A 17,717-nucleotide genomic window follows, 5' to 3' on the forward strand; every position below is an offset into this window, starting at 1 on the left:
ATGAGATTGCTACTTAGTCCTATCTCATTGCACCAGCTTTAATACAACCTGCTCTCTGGTTGACTCCAGAGTGTGCTATTCCAAGGAACTACCCGAAAAATATTCAATGAACTCCAAATCTAGGCTATCTTTGCCCACATAATTTTTCCAGTTGATAAGTAAACTAAAATGTCCCATTGCTGTGCCTTTCTGATAACCTCTAATTATTTCTTCTTGATGTCCCACCCCACCATGTGGCTACTGTTACAGGCCTGTACACTATGCTCGTACGAAATTTCTAACCTTTATAATTTCTCATTTCCAGGTTAATTGTCCTAACTGCCTTGGCTTCTTGAACTTAGATCATCCCTTTCTATCAGGCTAATCTTATGATTAACTAAGAGAGCCATCTCTCCAGCTGTTCCTACTTTCTTGCCATTTCTACATGGGCTGTATCCTTTATAATTCAGGTCGCGATACATGTTACCCTGCAGCAATGTCTCTGTAATGGATATCAGATCATACTTATTCATTTATATTTGCACTTTCAGTTCATCCATTTTGTTTTGAAATTTGTATGATCAGCTATTTCAGACCCAACAAACCAGACGTCCTCAGTCTGCAGTCACTGTCTAAGGGGATTTAATTTTAGCTCCTTGATTGTTGGAGCTGCCAGGAGACGGTTGCAGGCTAGTACGATTGCAACATTTAAAAGGCATCTAGACGAGTAGACAAATAGGAAGGGTTTAGAGGATTATGGGCTGTTTGCTGGCAGGCGAGATCAGATTGGGTTGGGATATCTGGTTGGCACAAATGAGTTGGACCAAACGGTCTATTTCCATGCTGTTATATCTCTTTGACTCTATGACTCTAATTGCAACATTTAAAAGGCATCTGGATGGGCATATGAATAGGAGTGGATAAGGGTAAGTGCTGGCAAATGGAACTAGATGAAGTTAGGATGTACACGTTGGACCGAAGGATCGGTTTCCGTGCAGTACATCTCTATGATTCTATGACTCCTAGATCAGATTAAGTAATTGAATATTGATTTCAATTATGTCATTTCCTCAACTTAAAAAAAGTTTAAGCTTGATATAGTTATACTTTTGAACTGAAAACGACCTGAGACCAAATTTCCCCTGTTCTTCTTGAAAAGCCATTTTCATGAATTATTGGCATTTAGTCCAAGCTATTCATTACATGGCAAAGGCGCCACACTTTCCAGTATGAAACGTTGCTAAATTTGACAGTGACAGACAATAAGAAACCTCAATAACAGCAATGCACTAAACTAGCGCTTGCTATTCAAACAAGTGGTTTCCCCGGGATTCCCAAGTTGCGACAGGAGCAAACCAAATCACGTGGTGTGAGCCGCGGACGGGCACACTGACGGGGGACGTGGCGGCGGTGGGTGATGAGGCACGTCAGTGAGTTCCGGAGCGGAGTGCTGAGGCACGCGGAGGGAGTGGAGCGGTGCTCGGTCAGTCGCCAGTCCCCGGACACAGAGCGGAGGGAGCATCGCCTCCTGCTTCAACCGGTAAGCTGCAGGCCAGGACGGGCGGCTCTACTCACAGGGGTCTGCTGTAAAGCCGGCCCTGACGGTGCACTCCCGGCATCTCGGGCTGATAATGTCACTGAAGTTGCTGCTTTTAAAACCCAAAATGGCGGCTCCCAGCTGCGTAGATTCAGCAGCAAAACAGAAAGGCAGGCCCCGGGGTCAGTGTGTCAGAGGGAGGGAGGCCCCGGGGTCAGTGTGTCAGAGGGAGGGAGGCCCCGGGGTCAGTGTGTCAGAGGGAGGGAGGCCCCGGGGTCAGTGTGTCAGAGGGAGGGAGGCCCCGGGGTCAGTGTGTCAGAGGGAGGGAGGCCCCGGGGTCAGTGTGTCAGAGGGAGGGAGGGAGGGAGGCCCCGGGGTCAGCGTGTCAGAGGGAGGGAGGCCCCGGGGTCAGTGTGTCAGAGGGAGGGAGGCCCCGGGGTCAGCGTGTCAGAGGGAGGGAGGGAGGGAGGCCCCGGGGTCAGCGTGTCAGAGGGAGCCCCCGGGGTCAGCGTGTCAGAAAGAGGGAGGGAGGGAGGCCCCGGGGTCAGCGTGTCAGAGGGAGGGAGGGAGGCCCGGGGTCGGCGTGTCAGAGGGAGGGAGGGAGGCCCGGGGTCAGCGTGTCAGAGGGAGCCCCTGGGGTCAGCGTGTCAGAGGGAGGGAGGCCCGGGGTCAGCGTGTCAGAGGGAGCCCCCGGGGTCAGCGTGTCAGAGGGAGGGAGGCCCGGGGTCAGCGTGTCAGAGGGAGGGAGGGAGGCCCCGGGGTCAGCGTGTCAGCGTGTCAGAGGGAGGCCCCGGGGTCAGCGTGTCAGAGGGAGGCCCCGGGGTCAGCGTGTCAGAGGGAGGCCCCGGGGTCAGCGTGTCAGAGGGAGGCCCCGGGGTCAGCGTGTCAGAGGGAGGCCCCGGGGTCAGCGTGTCAGAGGGAGGCCCCGGGGTCAGCGTGTCAGAGGGAGGCCCCGGGGTCAGCGTGTCAGAGGGAGGCCCCGGGGTCAGCGTGTCAGAGGGAGGCCCCGGGGTCAGCGTGTCAGAGGGAGGCCCCGGGGTCAGCGTGTCAGAGGGAGGCCCCGGGGTCGGCGTGTCAGAGGGAGGGAGGGAGGCCCGGGGTCGGCGTGTCAGAGGGAGGGAGGGAGGCCCGGGGTCGGCGTGTCAGAGGGAGGGAGGGAGGCCCGGGGTCAGCGTGTCAGAGGGAGCCCCCGGGGTCAGCGTGTCAGAGGGAGGGAGGGAGGGAGGCCTGGGGTCAGCGTGTCAGAGGGAGGGAGGGAGGGAGGCCCGGGGTCAGCGTGTCAGAGGGAGCCCCCGGGGTCAGCGTGTCAGAGGGAGGGAGGCCCGGGGTCAGCGTGTCAGAGGGAGCCCCCGGGGTCAGCGTGTCAGAGGGAGGGAGGCCCGGGGTCAGCGTGTCAGAGGGAGGGAGGGAGGGGAGGGAGGCCCCGGGGTCAGCGTGTCAGAGGGAGGCCCCAGGGTCAGCGTGTCAGAGGGAGGCCCCGGGGTCAGCGTGTCAGAGGGAGGCCCCGGGGTCAGCGTGTCAGAGGGAGGCCCCGGGGTCAGCGTGTCAGAGGGAGGCCCCGGGGTCAGCGTGTCAGAGGGAGGCCCCGGGGTCAGCGTGTCAGAGGGAGGCCCCGGGGTCAGCGTGTCAGAGGGAGGCCCCGGGGTCAGCGTGTCAGAGGGAGGCCCCGGGGTCAGCGTGTCAGAGGGAGGCCCCGGGGTCAGCGTGTCAGAGGGAGGCCCCGGGGTCAGCGTGTCAGAGGGAGGCCCCGGGGTCAGCGTGTCAGAGGGAGGCCCCGGGGTCAGCGTGTCAGAGGGAGGCCCCGGGGTCAGCGTGTCAGAGGGAGGCCCCGGGGTCAGCGTGTCAGAGGGAGGAAGGGAGGCCCGGGGTCAGCGTGTCAGAGGGAGGGAGGGAGGGAGGCCCCGGGGTCAGCGTGTCAGAGGGAGGGAGGGAGGGAGGCCCGGGGTCAGCGTGTCAGAGGGAGCCCCCGGGGTCAGCGTGTCAGAGGGAGGGAGGCCCGGGGTCAGCGTGTCAGAGGGAGGGAGGGAGGGAGCCCCCGGGGTCAGCGTGTCAGAGGGAGGGAGGGAGGGAGGCCCCGGGGTCAGCGTGTCAGAGGGAGGGAGGGAGGGAGGCCCCGGGGTCAGCGTGTCAGAGGGAGGGAGGGAGGGAGGCCCCGGGGTCAGCGTGTCAGAGGGAGGGAGGCCCGGGGTCAGCGTGTCAGAGGGAGGGAGGGAGGGAGGCCCGGGGTCAGCGTGTCAGAGGGAGGGAGGGAGGGAGCCCCCGGGGTCAGCGTGTCAGAGGGAGGGAGGGAGGGATGCCCCGGGGTCAGCGTGTCAGAGGGAGGGAGGCCCGGGGTCAGCGTGTCAGAGGGAGGGAGGGAGGGAGGCCCGGGGTCAGCGTGTCAGAGGGAGCCCCCGGGGTCAGCGTGTCAGAGGGAGGGAGGCCCGGGGTCAGCGTGTCAGAGGGAGGGAGGGAGGGAGGCCCCGGGGTCAGCGTGTCAGAGGGAGGGAGGGAGGGAGGCCCCGGGGTCAGCGTGTCAGAGGGAGGGAGGGAGGCCCCGGGGTCAGCGTGTCAGAGGGAGGCCCCGGGGTCAGCGTGTCAGAGGGAGGCCCCGGGGTCAGCGTGTCAGAGGGAGGCCCCGGGGTCAGCGTGTCAGAGGGAGGCCCCGGGGTCAGCGTGTCAGAGGGAGGCCCCGGGGTCAGCGTGTCAGAGGGAGGCCCCGGGGTCAGCGTGTCAGAGGGAGGCCCCGGGGTCAGCGTGTCAGAGGGAGGCCCCGGGGTCAGCGTGTCAGAGGGAGGCCCCGGGGTCAGCGTGTCAGAGGGAGGCCCCGGGGTCAGCGTGTCAGAGGGAGGGAGGGAGGCCCCGGGGTCAGCGTGTCAGAGGGAGGGAGGGAGGCCCGGGGTCAGCGTGTCAGAGGGAGGGAGGGAGGGAGCCCCCGGGGTCAGCGTGTCAGAGGGAGCCCCCGGGGTCAGCGTGTCAGAGGGAGGGAGGGAGGGAGGCAGGGAGGCCCGGGGTCAGCGTGTCAGAGGGAGGCCCGGGGTCAGCGTGTCAGAGGGAGGGAGGGAGGGAGGCCCCGGGGTCAGCGTGTCAGAGGGAGGGAGGGAGGCCCGGGGTCAGCGTGTCAGAGGGAGGGAGGGAGGGAGGCCCGGGGTCAGCGTGTCAGAGGGAGCCCCCGGGGTCAGCGTGTGGGAGGGAGGGAGGCCCCGGGGTCAGCGTGTCAGAGGGAGGGAGGGAGGCCCGGGGTCAGTGTGTCAGCGGGAGGCCCCGGGGTCAGTGTGTCAGCGGGAGGCCCCGGGGTCAGTGTGTCAGCGGGAGGCCCCGGGGTCAGTGTGTCAGCGGGAGGCCCCGGGGTCAGTGTGTCAGCGGGAGGCCCCGGGGTCAGCGTGTCAGAGGGAGGCCCCGGGGTCAGCGTGTCAGAGGGAGGCCCCGGGGTCAGCGTGTCAGAGGGAGGCCCCGGGGTCAGCGTGTCAGAGGGAGGCCCCGGGGTCAGCGTGTCAGAGGGAGGCCCCGGGGTCAGCGTGTCAGAGGGAGGCCCCGGGGTCAGCGTGTCAGAGGGAGGGAGGCCCGGGGTCAGCGTGTCAGAGGGAGGGAGGGAGGGAGGCCCCGGGGTCAGCGTGTCAGAGGGAGGGAGGGAGGGAGGCCCCGGGGTCAGCGTGTCAGAGGGAGGGAGGCCCGGGGTCAGCGTGTCAGAGGGAGGCAGGCCCGGGGTCAGCGTGTCAGAGGGAGGCCCCGGGGTCAGCGTGTCAGAGGGAGGCCCCGGGGTCAGCGTGTCAGAGGGAGGGAGGCCCGGGGTCAGCGTGTCAGAGGGAGGGAGGGAGGGAGGCCCCGGGGTCAGCGTGTCAGAGGGAGGGAGGCCCGGGGTCAGCGTGTCAGAGGGAGGGAGGGAGGGAGGCCCGGGGTCAGCGTGTCAGAGGGAGCCCCCGGGGTCAGCGTGTCAGAGGGAGGGAGGGAGGGAGGCCCGGGGTCAGCGTGTCAGAGGGAGGGAGGCCCGGGGTCAGCGTGTCAGAGGGAGGGAGGGAGGGAGGCCCGGGGTCAGCGTGTCAGAGGGAGCCCCCGGGGTCAGCGTGTCAGAGGGAGGGAGGCCCGGGGTCAGCGTGTCAGAGGGAGGGAGGGAGGGAGCCCCCGGGGTCAGCGTGTCAGAGGGAGGGAGGGAGGGAGGCCCGGGGTCAGCGTGTCAGAGGGAGGGAGGGAGGGAGGCCCCGGGGTCAGCGTGTCAGAGGGAGGGAGGGAGGGAGGCCCGGGGTCAGCGTGTCAGAGGGAGCCCCCGGGGTCAGCGTGTCAGAGGGAGGGAGGCCCGGGGTCAGCGTGTCAGAGGGAGGGAGGGAGGGAGCCCCCGGGGTCAGCGTGTCAGAGGGAGGGAGGGAGGGAGGCCCGGGGTCAGCGTGTCAGAGGGAGGGAGGGAGGGAGGCCCGGGGTCAGCGTGTCAGAGGGAGGGAGGGAGGGAGGCCCCGGGGTCAGCGTGTCAGAGGGAGGGAGGGAGGGAGGCCCGGGGTCAGCGTGTCAGAGGGAGGGAGGGAGGGAGGCCCCGGGGTCAGCGTGTCAGAGGGAGGCCCCGGGGTCAGCGTGTCAGAGGGAGGCCCCGGGGTCAGCGTGTCAGAGGGAGGCCCCGGGGTCAGCGTGTCAGAGGGAGGCCCCGGGGTCAGCGTGTCAGAGGGAGGCCCCGGGGTCAGCGTGTCAGAGGGAGGGAGGGAGGGAGGCCCGGGGTCAGCGTGTCAGAGGGAGGGAGGGAGGGAGGCAGGCCCGGGGTCAGCGTGTCAGAGGGAGGGAGGGAGGGAGGCAGGCCCCGGGGTCAGCGTGTCAGAGGGAGGGAGGCCCGGGGTCAGCGTGTCAGAGGGAGGGAGGGAGGGAGGCCCGGGGTCAGCGTGTCAGAGGGAGCCCCCGGGGTCAGCGTGTCAGAGGGAGGGAGGCCCGGGGTCAGCGTGTCAGAGGGAGGGAGGGAGGGAGCCCCGGGGTCAGCGTGTCAGAGGGAGGGAGGGAGGGAGGCCCGGGGTCAGCGTGTCAGAGGGAGGGAGGGAGGCCCGGGGTCAGCGTGTCAGAGGGAGGGAGGCCCGGGGTCAGCGTGTCAGAGGGAGGGAGGGAGGGAGGCCCGGGGTCAGCGTGTCAGAGGGAGCCCCCGGGGTCAGCGTGTAAGAGGGAGGGAGGCCCGGGGTCAGCGTGTCAGAGGGAGGGAGGGAGGGAGCCCCCGGGGTCAGCGTGTCAGAGGGAGGGAGGGAGGGAGGCCCGGGGTCAGCGTGTCAGAGGGAGGGAGGGAGGGAGGCCCGGGGTCAGCGTGTCAGAGGGAGGGAGGCCCGGGGTCAGCGTGTCAGAGGGAGGGAGGGAGGGAGGCCCGGGGTCAGCGTGTCAGAGGGAGCCCCCGGGGTCAGCGTGTCAGAGGGAGGGAGGCCCGGGGTCAGCGTGTCAGAGGGAGGGAGGGAGGGAGGGAGGCCCCGGGGTCAGCGTGTCAGAGGGAGGGAGGCCCGGGGTCAGCGTGTCAGAGGGAGGGAGGCCCGGGGTCAGCGTGTCAGAGGGAGCCCCGGGGTCAGCGTGTCAGAGGGAGGGAGGCCCGGGGTCAGCGTGTCAGAGGGAGGGAGGGAGGGAGGCCCCGGGGTCAGCGTGTCAGAGGGAGGGAGGGAGGGAGGCCCCGGGGTCAGCGTGTCAGAGGGAGGCCCCGGGGTCAGCGTGTCAGAGGGAGGCCCCGGGGTCAGCGTGTCAGAGGGAGGCCCCGGGGTCAGCGTGTCAGAGGGAGGCCCCGGGGTCAGCGTGTCAGAGGGAGGCCCCGGGGTCAGCGTGTCAGAGGGAGGCCCCGGGGTCAGCGTGTCAGAGGGAGGGAGGGAGGGAGGCAGGGAGGCCCGGGGTCAGCGTGTCAGAGGGAGCCCCGGGGTCAGCGTGTCAGAGGGAGGGAGGGAGGGAGCCCCCGGGGTCAGCGTGTCAGAGGGAGGGAGGGAGGGAGGCCCCGGGGTCAGCGTGTCAGAGGGAGGGAGGGAGGGAGGCAGGGAGGCCCGGGGTCAGCGTGTCAGAGGGAGCCCCCGGGGTCAGCGTGTCAGAGGGAGGGAGGGAGGGAGCCCCCGGGGTCAGCGTGTCAGAGGGAGGGAGGGAGGGAGGCCCCGGGGTCAGCGTGTCAGAGGGAGGGAGGGAGGGAGGCAGGGAGGCCCGGGGTCAGCGTGTCAGAGGGAGGGAGGGAGGGAGGGAGGCCCGGGGTCAGCGTGTCAGAGGGAGGGAGGGAGGGAGGGAGGCCCCGGGGTCAGCGTGTCAGAGGGAGGGAGGGAGGCCCGGGGTCAGCGTGTCAGAGGGAGGGAGGGAGGGAGCCCCCGGGGTCAGCGTGTCAGAGGGAGGGAGGGAGGCAGGGAGGCCCGGGGTCAGCGTGTCAGAGGGAGGGAGGGAGGCCCGGGGTCAGCGTGTCAGAGGGAGCCCCGGGGTCAGCGTGTCAGAGGGAGGGAGGGATGCCCGGGGTCAGCGTGTCAGAGGGAGGGAGGGAGGCCCCGGGGTCAGCGTGTCAGAGGGAGGGAGGGAGGCCCGGGGTCAGCGTGTCAGAGGGAGGGAGGGAGGGAGGGAGGCCCCGGGGTCAGCGTGTCAGAGGGAGGGAGGGAGGCCCCGGGGTCAGCGTGTCAGAGGGAGGGAGGGAGGCCCGGGGTCAGCGTGTCAGAGGGAGGCCCCGGGGTCAGCGTGTCAGAGGGAGGCCCCGGGGTCAGCGTGTCAGAGGGAGGCCCCGGGGTCAGCGTGTCAGAGGGAGGCCCCGGGGTCAGCGTGTCAGAGGGAGGCCCCGGGGTCAGCGTGTCAGAGGGAGGCCCCGGGGTCAGCGTGTCAGAGGGAGGCCCCGGGGTCAGCGTGTCAGAGGGAGGCCCCGGGGTCAGCGTGTCAGAGGGAGGCCCCGGGGTCAGCGTGTCAGAGGGAGGCCCCGGGGTCAGCGTGTCAGAGGGAGGCCCCGGGGTCAGCGTGTCAGAGGGAGGCCCCGGGGTCAGCGTGTCAGAGGGAGGCCCCGGGGTCAGCGTGTCAGAGGGAGGCCGGCAGGGGTCAGCGTGTCAGAGGGAGGCCGGCAGGGGTCAGCGTGTCAGAGGGAGGGAGGGAGGGAGGCCCCGGGGTCAGCGTGTCAGAGGGAGGGAGGGAGGGAGGCCCGGGGTCAGCGTGTCAGAGGGAGGGAGGGAGGTAGGCCCCGGGGTCAGCGTGTCAGAGGGAGGCCGGCAGGGGTCAGCGTGTCAGAGGGAGGCCGGCAGGGGTCAGCGTGTCAGAGGGAGGCCGGCAGGGGTCAGCGTGTCAGAGGGAGGGAGGGAGGCCGGCAGGGGTCAGCGTGTCAGAGGGAGGGAGGGAGGCCCGGGGTCAGCGTGTCAGAGGGAGGGAGGGAGGGAGGGAGGCCCGGGGTCAGCGTGTCAGAGGGAGGGAGGGAGGGAGGGAGGCCCGGGGTCAGCGTGTCAGAGGGAGGCCGGCAGGGGTCAGCGTGTCAGAGGGAGGCCGGCAGGGGTCAGCGTGTCAGAGGGAGGGAGGGAGGCCCGGGGTCAGCGTGTCAGAGGGAGGGAGGGAGGGAGGGAGGCCCGGGGTCAGCGTGTCAGAGGGAGGGAGGGAGGCCCCGGGGTCAGCGTGTCAGAGGGAGGCCGGCAGGGGTCAGCGTGTCAGAGGGAGGCAGGCAGGGGTCAGCGTGTCAGAGGGAGGGAGGGAGGCCCGGGGTCAGCGTGTCAGAGGGAGGGAGGGAGGCCCCGGGGTCAGCGTGTCAGAGGGAGGCCGGCAGGGGTCAGCGTGTCAGAGGGAGGGAGGGAGGCCCGGGGTCAGCGTGTCAGAGGGAGGGAGGGAGGCCCCGGGGTCAGCGTGTCAGAGGGAGGCCGGCAGGGGTCAGCGTGTCAGAGGGAGGGAGGCAGGGGTCAGCGTGTCAGAGGGAGGGAGGGAGGCCCGGGGTCAGCGTGTCAGAGGGAGGGAGGGAGGGAGGCCCGGGGTCAGCGTGTCAGAGTGAGGGAGGGAGGCCCCGGGGTCAGCGTGTCAGAGGGAGGCCGGCAGGGGTCAGCGTGTCAGAGGGAGGCCGGCAGGGGTCAGCGTGTCAGAGGGAGGCAGGCAGGGGTCAGCGTGTCAGAGGGAGGGAGGGAGGCACGGGGTCAGCGTGTCAGAGGGAGGGAGGGAGGCCCGGGGTCAGCGTGTCAGAGGGAGGGAGGGAGGCCCCGGGGTCAGCGTGTCGGAGGGAGGCCCCGGGGTCAGCGTGTCGGAGGGAGGCCCCGGGGTCAGCGTGTCAGAGGGAGGCCCCGGGGTCAGCGTGTCAGAGGGAGGGAGGCCCCGGGGTCAGCGTGTCAGAGGGAGGGAGGGAGGGAGGCCCGGGGTCAGCGTGTCAGAGGGAGGGAGGGTTGGAGGCCCGGGGTCAGCGTGTCAGAGGGAGGGAGGGAGGGAGCCCCGGGGTCAGCGTGTCAGAGGGAGCCCCGGGGTCAGCGTGTCAGAGGGAGGGAGGGAGGCAGGGAGGCCCGGGGTCAGCGTGTCAGAGGGAGGGAGGGAGGCCCGGGGTCAGCGTGTCAGAGGGAGCCCCGGGGTCAGCGTGTCAGAGGGAGGGAGGGAGGGAGGCCCGGGGTCAGCGTGTCAGAGGGAGGGAGGGAGGGAGGGAGGCCCCGGGGTCAGCGTGTCAGAGGGAGGGAGGGAGGCCCGGGGTCAGCGTGTCAGAGGGAGGGAGGGAGGGAGGCCCGGGGTCAGCGTGTCAGAGGGAGCCCCCGGGGTCAGCGTGTCAGAGGGAGGGAGGGAGGGAGGCCCGGGGTCAGCGTGTCAGAGGGAGGGAGGGAGGGAGGCCCGGGGTCAGCGTGTCAGAGGGAGGGAGGGAGGCCCCGGGGTCAGCGTGTCAGAGGGAGGCCCCGGGGTCAGCGTGTCAGAGGGAGGCCCCGGGGTCAGCGTGTCAGAGGGAGGCCCCGGGGTCAGCGTGTCAGAGGGAGGCCCCGGGGTCAGCGTGTCAGAGGGAGGCCCCGGGGTCAGCGTGTCAGAGGGAGGCCCCGGGGTCAGCGTGTCAGAGGGAGGCCCCGGGGTCAGCGTGTCAGAGGGAGGCCCCGGGGTCAGCGTGTCAGAGGGAGGCCCCGGGGTCAGCGTGTCAGAGGGAGGCCCCGGGGTCAGCGTGTCAGAGGGAGGCCCCGGGGTCAGCGTGTCAGAGGGAGGCCCCGGGGTCAGCGTGTCAGAGGGAGGCCCCGGGGTCAGCGTGTCAGAGGGAGGCCCCGGGGTCAGCGTGTCAGAGGGAGGCCCCGGGGTCAGCGTGTCAGAGGGAGGCCCCGGGGTCAGCGTGTCAGAGGGAGGCCCCGGGGTCAGCGTGTCAGAGGGAGGCCCCGGGGTCAGCGTGTCAGAGGGAGGCCCCGGGGTCAGCGTGTCAGAGGGAGGCCCCGGGGTCAGCGTGTCAGAGGGAGGCCCCGGGGTCAGCGTGTCAGAGGGAGGCCCCGGGGTCAGCGTGTCAGAGGGAGGCCGGCAGGGGTCAGCGTGTCAGAGGGAGGCCGGCAGGGGTCAGCGTGTCAGAGGGAGGGAGGGAGACCCGGGGTCAGCGTGTCAGCGGGAGGGAGGGAGACCCGGGGTCAGCGTGTCAGAGGGAGGGAGGGAGGGAGGCCCGGGGTCAGCGTGTCAGAGGGAGGGAGGGAGGCCCCGGGGTCAGCGTGTCAGAGGGAGGCAGGGAGGCCCGGGGTCAGCGTGTCAGAGGGAGGCCGGCAGGGGTCAGCGTGTCAGAGGGAGGCCGGCAGGGGTCAGCGTGTCAGAGGGAGGCCGGCAGGGGTCAGCGTGTCAGAGGGAGGCCGGCAGGGGTCAGCGTGTCAGAGGGAGGCAGGCAGGGGTCAGCGTGTCAGAGGGAGGCCCGGGGTCAGCGTGTCAGAGGGAGGGAGGGAGGCCCGGGGTCAGCGTGTCAGAGGGAGGGAGGGAGGGAGGCCCGGGGTCAGCGTGTCAGAGGGAGGGAGGGAGGCCCGGGGTCAGCGTTTCAGAGGGAGGGAGGGAGGGAGGCCCGGGGTCAGCGTGTCAGAGGGAGGGAGGGAGGGAGGCCCGGGGTCAGTGTTTCAGAGGGAGGGAGGGAGGGAGGGAGGCCCGGGGTCAGTGTGTCAGAGGGAGGGAGGGAGGCCCCGGGGTCAGTGTGTCAGGGGGAGGGAGGGAGGCCCCGGGGTCAGTGTGTCAGAGGGAGGCCCGGGGTCAGTGTCAGAGGGAGGGAGGGAGGGAGGCCCGGGGTCAGTGTGTCAGAGGGAGGGACGGAGGGAGGCCCGGGGTCAGTGTGTCAGAGGGAGGGAGGGAGGCCCGGGGTCAGTGTGTCAGAGGGAGGGAGGGAGGGAGGGAGTGAGGCCCGGGGTCAGTGTGTCAGAGGGAGGGAGGGAGGGAGGCCCCGGGGTCAGTGTGTCAGAGGGAGGGAGGGAGGCCACGGGGTCAGTATGTCAGGGGGAGGGAGGGAGGCCCGGGGTCAGTGTGTCAGAGGGAGGCCCGGGGTCAGTGTGTCAGAGGGAGGCCCGGGGTCAGTGTGTCAGAGGGAGGGAGGGAGGCCACGGGGTCAGTGTGTCGGGGGAGGGAGGGAGGCCCCGGGGTCAGTGTGTCAGAGGGAGGCCCGGGGTCAGTGTGTCAGAGGGAGGGAGGGAGGCCCGGGGTCAGTGTGTCAGAGGGAGGGAGGGAGGGAGGTCCGGGGTCAGTGTGTCAGGGGGAGGGAGTGAGGCCCTGGGGTCAGTGTGTCAGGGGGAAGGAGGGAGGCCCCGGGGTCAGTGTGTCAGGGGGAGGGAGGGAGGCCCGGGGTCAGTGTGTCAGGGGGAGGGAGGGAGGCCCGGGGTCAGTGTGTCAGAGGGAGGCCCCGGGGTCAGTGTGTCAGGGGGAGGGAGGGAGGCCCCGGGGTCCGTGTGTCAGGGGGAGGGAGGGAGGCCCCGGGGTCAGTGTGTCAGGGGGAGGGATGGAGGCCCCGGGGTCAGTGTGTTAGGGGGAGGGAGGGAGGCCCCGGGGTCAGTGTGTCAGAGGGAGGCCCGGGGTCAGTGTCAGAGGGAGGGAGGGTGGGAGGCCCGGGGTCAGTGTGTCAGAGGGAGGGAGGGAGGGAGGCCCGGGGTCAGTGTTTCAGAGGGAGGGAGGGAGGGAGGGAGGCCCGGGGTCAGTGTGTCAGAGTGAGGGAGGGAGGGAGGCCGGCCCGGGGTCAGTGTGTCAGAGTGAGGGAGGGAGGGAGGCCCGGGGTCAGTGTGTCAGAGTGAGGGAGGGAGGGAGGCCCGGGGTCAGTGTGTCAGAGGGAGGGAGGGAGGGAGGCCCGGGGTCAGTGTGTCAGAGGGAGGGAGGCCCGGGGTCAGTGTGTCAGAGGGAGGGAGGGAGGCCCGGGGTCAGTGTGTCAGAGGGAGGGAGGGAGGGAGGCCCGGGGTCAGTGTGTCAGAGGGAGGGAGGGAGGCCCGGGGTCAGTGTGTCAGAGGGAGGGAGGGAGGCCACGGGGTCAGTGTGTCAGGGGGAGGGAGGGAGGCCCGGGGTCAGTGTGTCAGAGGGAGGGAGGGAGGCCACGGGGTCAGTGTGTCAGAGGGAGGGAGGGAGGCCACGGGGTCAGTGTGTCAGGGGGAGGGAGGGAGGCCCCGGGGTCAGTGTGTCAGAGGGAGGCCCGGGGTCAGTGTGTCAGAGGGAGGGAGGGAGGGAGGCCCGGGGTCAGTGTGTCAGAGGGAGGGAGGGAGGCAGGCCCGGGGTCAGTGTGTCAGGGGGAGGGGGGGAGGCCCCGGGGTCAGTGTGTCAGGGGGAGGGAGGGAGGCCCCGGGGTCAGTGTGTCGGAGGGAGGGAGGCCCCGGGGTCAGTGTGTCGAGGGAGGGAGGGAGGCCCCGGGGTCAGTGTGTCAGAGGGAGGGAGGGAGGCCACGGGGTCAGTGTGTCAGGGGGAGGGAGGGAGGCCCCGGGGTCAGTGTGTCAGAGGGAGGCCCCGGGGTCAGTGTGTCAGAGGGAGGCCCGGGGTCAGTGTGTCAGAGGGAGGCCCGGGGTCAGTGTGTCAGGGAGGGAGGCCCGGGGTCAGTGTGTCAGAGGGAGGGAGGGAGGGAGGCCCGGGGTCAGTGTGTCAGAGGGAGGGAGGGAGGGAGGCCCGGGGTCAGTGTGTCAGAGGGAGGGTGGGAGGCCCGGGGTCAGTGTGTCAGGGGGAGGGAGGGAGGCCCCGGGGTCAGTGTGTCAGAGGGAGGGAGGCCCGGGGTCAGTGTGTCAGGGGGAGGGAGGGAGGCCCCGGGGTCAGTGTGTCAGAGGGAGGGAGGCCCGGGGTCAGTGTGTCAGAGGGAGGGAGGGAGGGAGGCCCGGGGTCAGTGTGTCAGGGGGAGGGAGGGAGGCCCGGGGTCAGTGTCGGGGGAGGGAGGGAGGCCCCGGCGTCAGTGTGTCAGAGGGAGGGAGGCCACGGGGTCAGTGTGTCAGGGGGAGGGAGGGAGGCCCCGGGGTCAGTGTGTCAGAGGGAGGGAGGGAGGGAGGCCCGGGGTCAGTGTGTCAGAGGGAGGGAGGGAGGCTCAGGGTCAGTGTGCCAGAGGGAGGGAGGTCCGGGGTCAGTGGGTCAGGGGGAGGGAGGCCCGGAGTCAGTGTGTCAGGGGGAGGGAGGCCCGGGGTCAGTGTGTCACAGGGAGGGAGGGAGGCCACGGGGTCAGTGTGTCAGTGGGAGGGAGGGAGGCCCCGGGGTCAGTGTGTCAGAGGAAGGGAGGCCCCGGGGTCAGTGTGTCAGAGGGAGGGAGGCCCGGGGTCAGTGTGTCAGAGGGAGGGAGGGAGGCCCCGGGGTCAGTGTGTCAGAGGGAGGGAGGGAGGCCACGGGGTCAGTGTTTCAGAGGGAGGGAGGGAGGCCACGGGGTCAGTGTGTCAGGGGGAGGGAGGGAGGGAGGCCCGGGGTCAGTGTGTCAGAGGGAGGCCCGGGGTCAGTGTGTCAGAGGGAGGGAGGCCCGGGGTCAGTGTGTCAGAGGGAGGGAGGGAGGCCCGGGGTCAGTGTGTCAGAGGGAGGGAGGGAGGCCCGGGGTCAGTGTGTCAGAGGGAGGGAGGGAGGCCACGGGGTCAGTGTGTCAGGGGGAGGGAGGGAGGCCCCGGGGTCAGTGTGTCAGAGGGAGGGAGGGAGGCCACGGGGTCAGTGTGTCAGGGGGAGGGAGGGAGGCCCGGGGTCAGTGTGTCAGAGGGAGGGAGGGAGGCCACGGGGTCAGTGTGTCAGGGGGAGGGAGGGAGGCCCCGGGGTCAGTGTGTCAGAGGGAGGGAGGGAGGCCCCGGGGTCAGTGTGTCAGAGGGAGGGAGGGAGGCCCCGGGGTCAGTGTGTCAGAGGGAGGGAGGGAGGCCACGGGGTCAGTGTGTCAGAGGGAGGCCCGGGGTCAGTGTGTCAGAGGGAGGGAGGGAGGCCCCGGGGTCAGTGTGTCAGAGGGAGGGAGGCCCCGGGGTCAGTGTGTCAGAGGGAGGGAGGCCCGGGGTCAGTGTGTCAGAGGGAGGGAGGGAGGCCCCGGGGTCAGTGTGTCAGAGGGAGGGAGGGAGGCCACGGGGTCAGTGTTTCAGAGGGAGGGAGGGAGGCCACGGGGTCAGTGTGTCAGGGGGAGGGAGGGAGGGAGGCCCCGGGGTCAGTGTGTCAGAGGGAGGCCCGGGGTCAGTGTGTCAGTGGGAGGGAGGGAGGCCCGGGGTCAGTGTGTCAGAGGGAGGCCCGGGGTCAGTGTGTCAGAGGGAGGGAGGGAGCCCCGGGGTCAGTGTGTCAGAGGGAGGGAGGGAGGGAGGCCCGGGGTCAGTGTGTCAGGGGGAGGGAGGCCCGGGGTCAGTGTGTCATGGGGAGGGAAGCCCGGGGTCAGTGTGTCAGGGGGAGGGTGGTCCGGGGTCAGTGTGTCATGGGGAGGGAAGCCAGGGGTCAGTGTGTCATGGGGAGGGAGGGAGGCCACGGGGTCAGTGTGTCACGGGGATGGAGGGAGGCCCCGGGGTCAGTGTGTCAGAGGGAGGCCCGGGGTCAGTGTGTCAGGGGGAGGGAGGGAGGCCCCGGGGTCAGTGTGTCAGAGGGAGGGAGGGAGCCCCGGGGTCAGTGTGTCAGAGGGAGGGAGGGAGCGAGGCCCGGGGTCAGCGTGTCAGAGGGAGGGAGGCCCGGGGTCAGCGTGTCAGAGGGAGGGAGGGAGGGAGGCCCGGGGTCAGTGTGTCAGAGGGAGGGAGGGAGGCCCCGGGGTCAGCGTGTCAGAGGGAGGGGTGCAGGCCCAGGGTCAGTGTGTCAGAGAGAGGGAGGCCCGGGTCAGTGTGTCAGGGGGAGGGCGGGAGGCCCCGGGGTCAGTGTGTCAGAGGGAGGGGTGCAGGCCCAGGGTCAGTGTGTCGGAGGGAGGGAGGCCCAGGGTCAGTGTGTCGGAGGGAGGGAGGCCCGGGGTCAGTGTGTCAGAGCGAGGGAGGGAGGGAGGCCCGGGGTCAGTGTGTCAGGGGGAGGGAGGGAGGCCCCGGGGTCAGTGTGTCAGAGGGAGGGAGGCCCCGGGGTCAGTGTGTCAGAGGGAGGGAGGCCCGGGGTCAGTGTGTCAGAGGGAGGGAGGGAGGCCCCGGGGTCAGTGTGTCAGAGGGAGGGAGGGAGGCCACGGGGTCAGTGTGTCAGGGGGAGGGAGGGAGGCCCCGGGGTCAGTGTGTCAGAGGGAGGCCCGGGGTCAGTGTGTCAGAGGGAGGGAGGGAGGCCCCGGGCTCAGCGCGTCAGAGGGAGGGAGGGAGGGAGGCCCGGGCTCAGCGCGTCAGAGGGAGGGAGGGAGGGAGGCCCGGGCTCAGCGCGTCAGAGGGAGGGAGGGAGGGAGGCCCGGGCTCAGCGCGTCAGAGGGAGGAATGGAGGCCCCGGGCTCAGCGCGTCAGAGGGAGGAATGGAGGCCCCGGGCTCAGCGCGTCAGAGGGAGGAATGGAGGCCCCGGGGTCAGCGCGTCAGAGGGAGGAATGGAGGCCCCGGGGTCAGCGCGTCAGAGGGAGGAATGGAGGCCCCGGGGTCAGCGTGTCAGAGGGAGGGAGAGAGGCCCGGGGTCAGCGTGTCAGAGGGAGGCCCCGGGGTCAGCGTGTCAGAGGGAGGGAGGCCCCGGGGTCAGCGTGTCAGAGGGAGGGAGGTAGGCCCCGGGGTCAGCGTGTCAGAGAGAGGGATGGACACCCGGGGTCAGTGTGTCAGAGGGAGGCGGGCCCAGGGTCAGTGTGTCAGTGGGAAGGAGGGAGGGAGGCCCCGGGGTCAATTCCTCCGAGGGAGGGGGGGCCCTGGGCTCGGTGTGTCCGAGGGAGGGGGGCCCTCGGAGGGAGGGAGGCCCAGGGTCGGTGTCAGAGAGGGGGATGGAGGCAGTGTTCTGCATGTCAAAGGGAGGAAGGGGGGGCCACAAGGTCTATGTGTGAGAGAGAGGAAGGGGGGCCCGAATTCTTCATGTCAGTGGGAGGGAGGGGGGCCCCCCCGAGTTCTGCCTGTCAGTGGGAGGGAGGTGGTCCTGCGTTCTGCGGGTCAGATGGAGAAAGGGCTGCCCGAGGTCTCAGAGGTGCAGCGAGAGAAACATGAAAATGGGCCTTGTTTTGAAAGAGATGGATGCAGTAATCTGAGAGAAGAGTGGTAGAAGTTTCTGAAGGGTGGGGGTGTGCATGTCAGAGTGGGAAACATGGGGGGAGGGGCAGTGTGTTTGAAGGAGTGGGGGTGTTGGCTTGAGAGAAATATTGGGTCAGAGAAAGGGAGGGGCTGTAGTTGTCGCATCTTCAAGAAAAGCGGTTTCAAAGTTTGAGTGGCAGAGATGGCAGGGGTGTCCTTCGTGATAGGTGGCTCAACCTGTTAGTTTGAATGTTTGATACACAGGTCCTGGTGACTGGCGCTGCTATTCTTTCCTTAATACTTCAGGGCTTGCTCTTGCCACCACCCCTCTGAGCCCCACCCTTTTCACCTCTCCAGGCCCTGCTGTTGTCATATCTTTCTCCTCAAACACCGTCCCATTCCTGCTGCCATCTCTTCTCCCTGCCCCCGCAACCCTGTTGTTCTGACATCCACCTTCAGCTGCACTGAAATCATAGTTATTATTAGGTCAGCATTACATTTGGATGGCAGAAGGTTGTATGTTAGGTAAAACATTGTTATACAAATGAATTTCCTTCAAAATCAAAATACACTGGAGGTTGGAAATCTGAAATAATCAAAAATGCTGGAAACTTGGCAGGATATTCAATAACTGACTAATAAGAAATGTAAAGTGCAACAAGTCTGAATCTTTGGTTTCTTTGTAGTTATGTAACAGAATTCCTTGAAGTCTTCCTAAATAACCTCAATTAATTCTGTCCAATGATAATTTTAATTAACCTGCAGTCATTTTTCTTTAAACTGGAGTCTTGAACAGAATTTTTTGTGGTCATAATCTGTGCTGGTTTGTAATGAAACCATG

The 17,717-nt window shown here is 68.5% G+C and overlaps 1 protein-coding gene across 3 annotated transcripts in view; it reads left to right on the forward strand.

The window, feature by feature from the left end:
* The first annotated feature begins 1,405 nt into the window (after window positions 1–1,405).
* Window positions 1,406–17,717, forward strand: part of LOC132815754 (ras-related protein Rab-5A) — a 52,118-nt gene continuing 35,806 nt past the window's right edge. For 2 of the 3 annotated variants that reach the window (XM_060824899.1, XM_060824898.1), the window contains exon 1: window positions 1,408–1,519. The gene's annotated coding sequence lies outside the window, so the exon portion shown is untranslated. Of the gene's footprint in view, window positions 1,520–17,717 lie in introns of all 3 variants that reach the window. The other variant, XM_060824901.1, reaches the window with a different exon arrangement.

The sequence above is a fragment of the Hemiscyllium ocellatum genome, chromosome 5 (genome assembly GCF_020745735.1).
Source record: "Hemiscyllium ocellatum isolate sHemOce1 chromosome 5, sHemOce1.pat.X.cur, whole genome shotgun sequence".
NCBI classification, from domain to species: Eukaryota; Metazoa; Chordata; class Chondrichthyes; order Orectolobiformes; family Hemiscylliidae; genus Hemiscyllium; species Hemiscyllium ocellatum.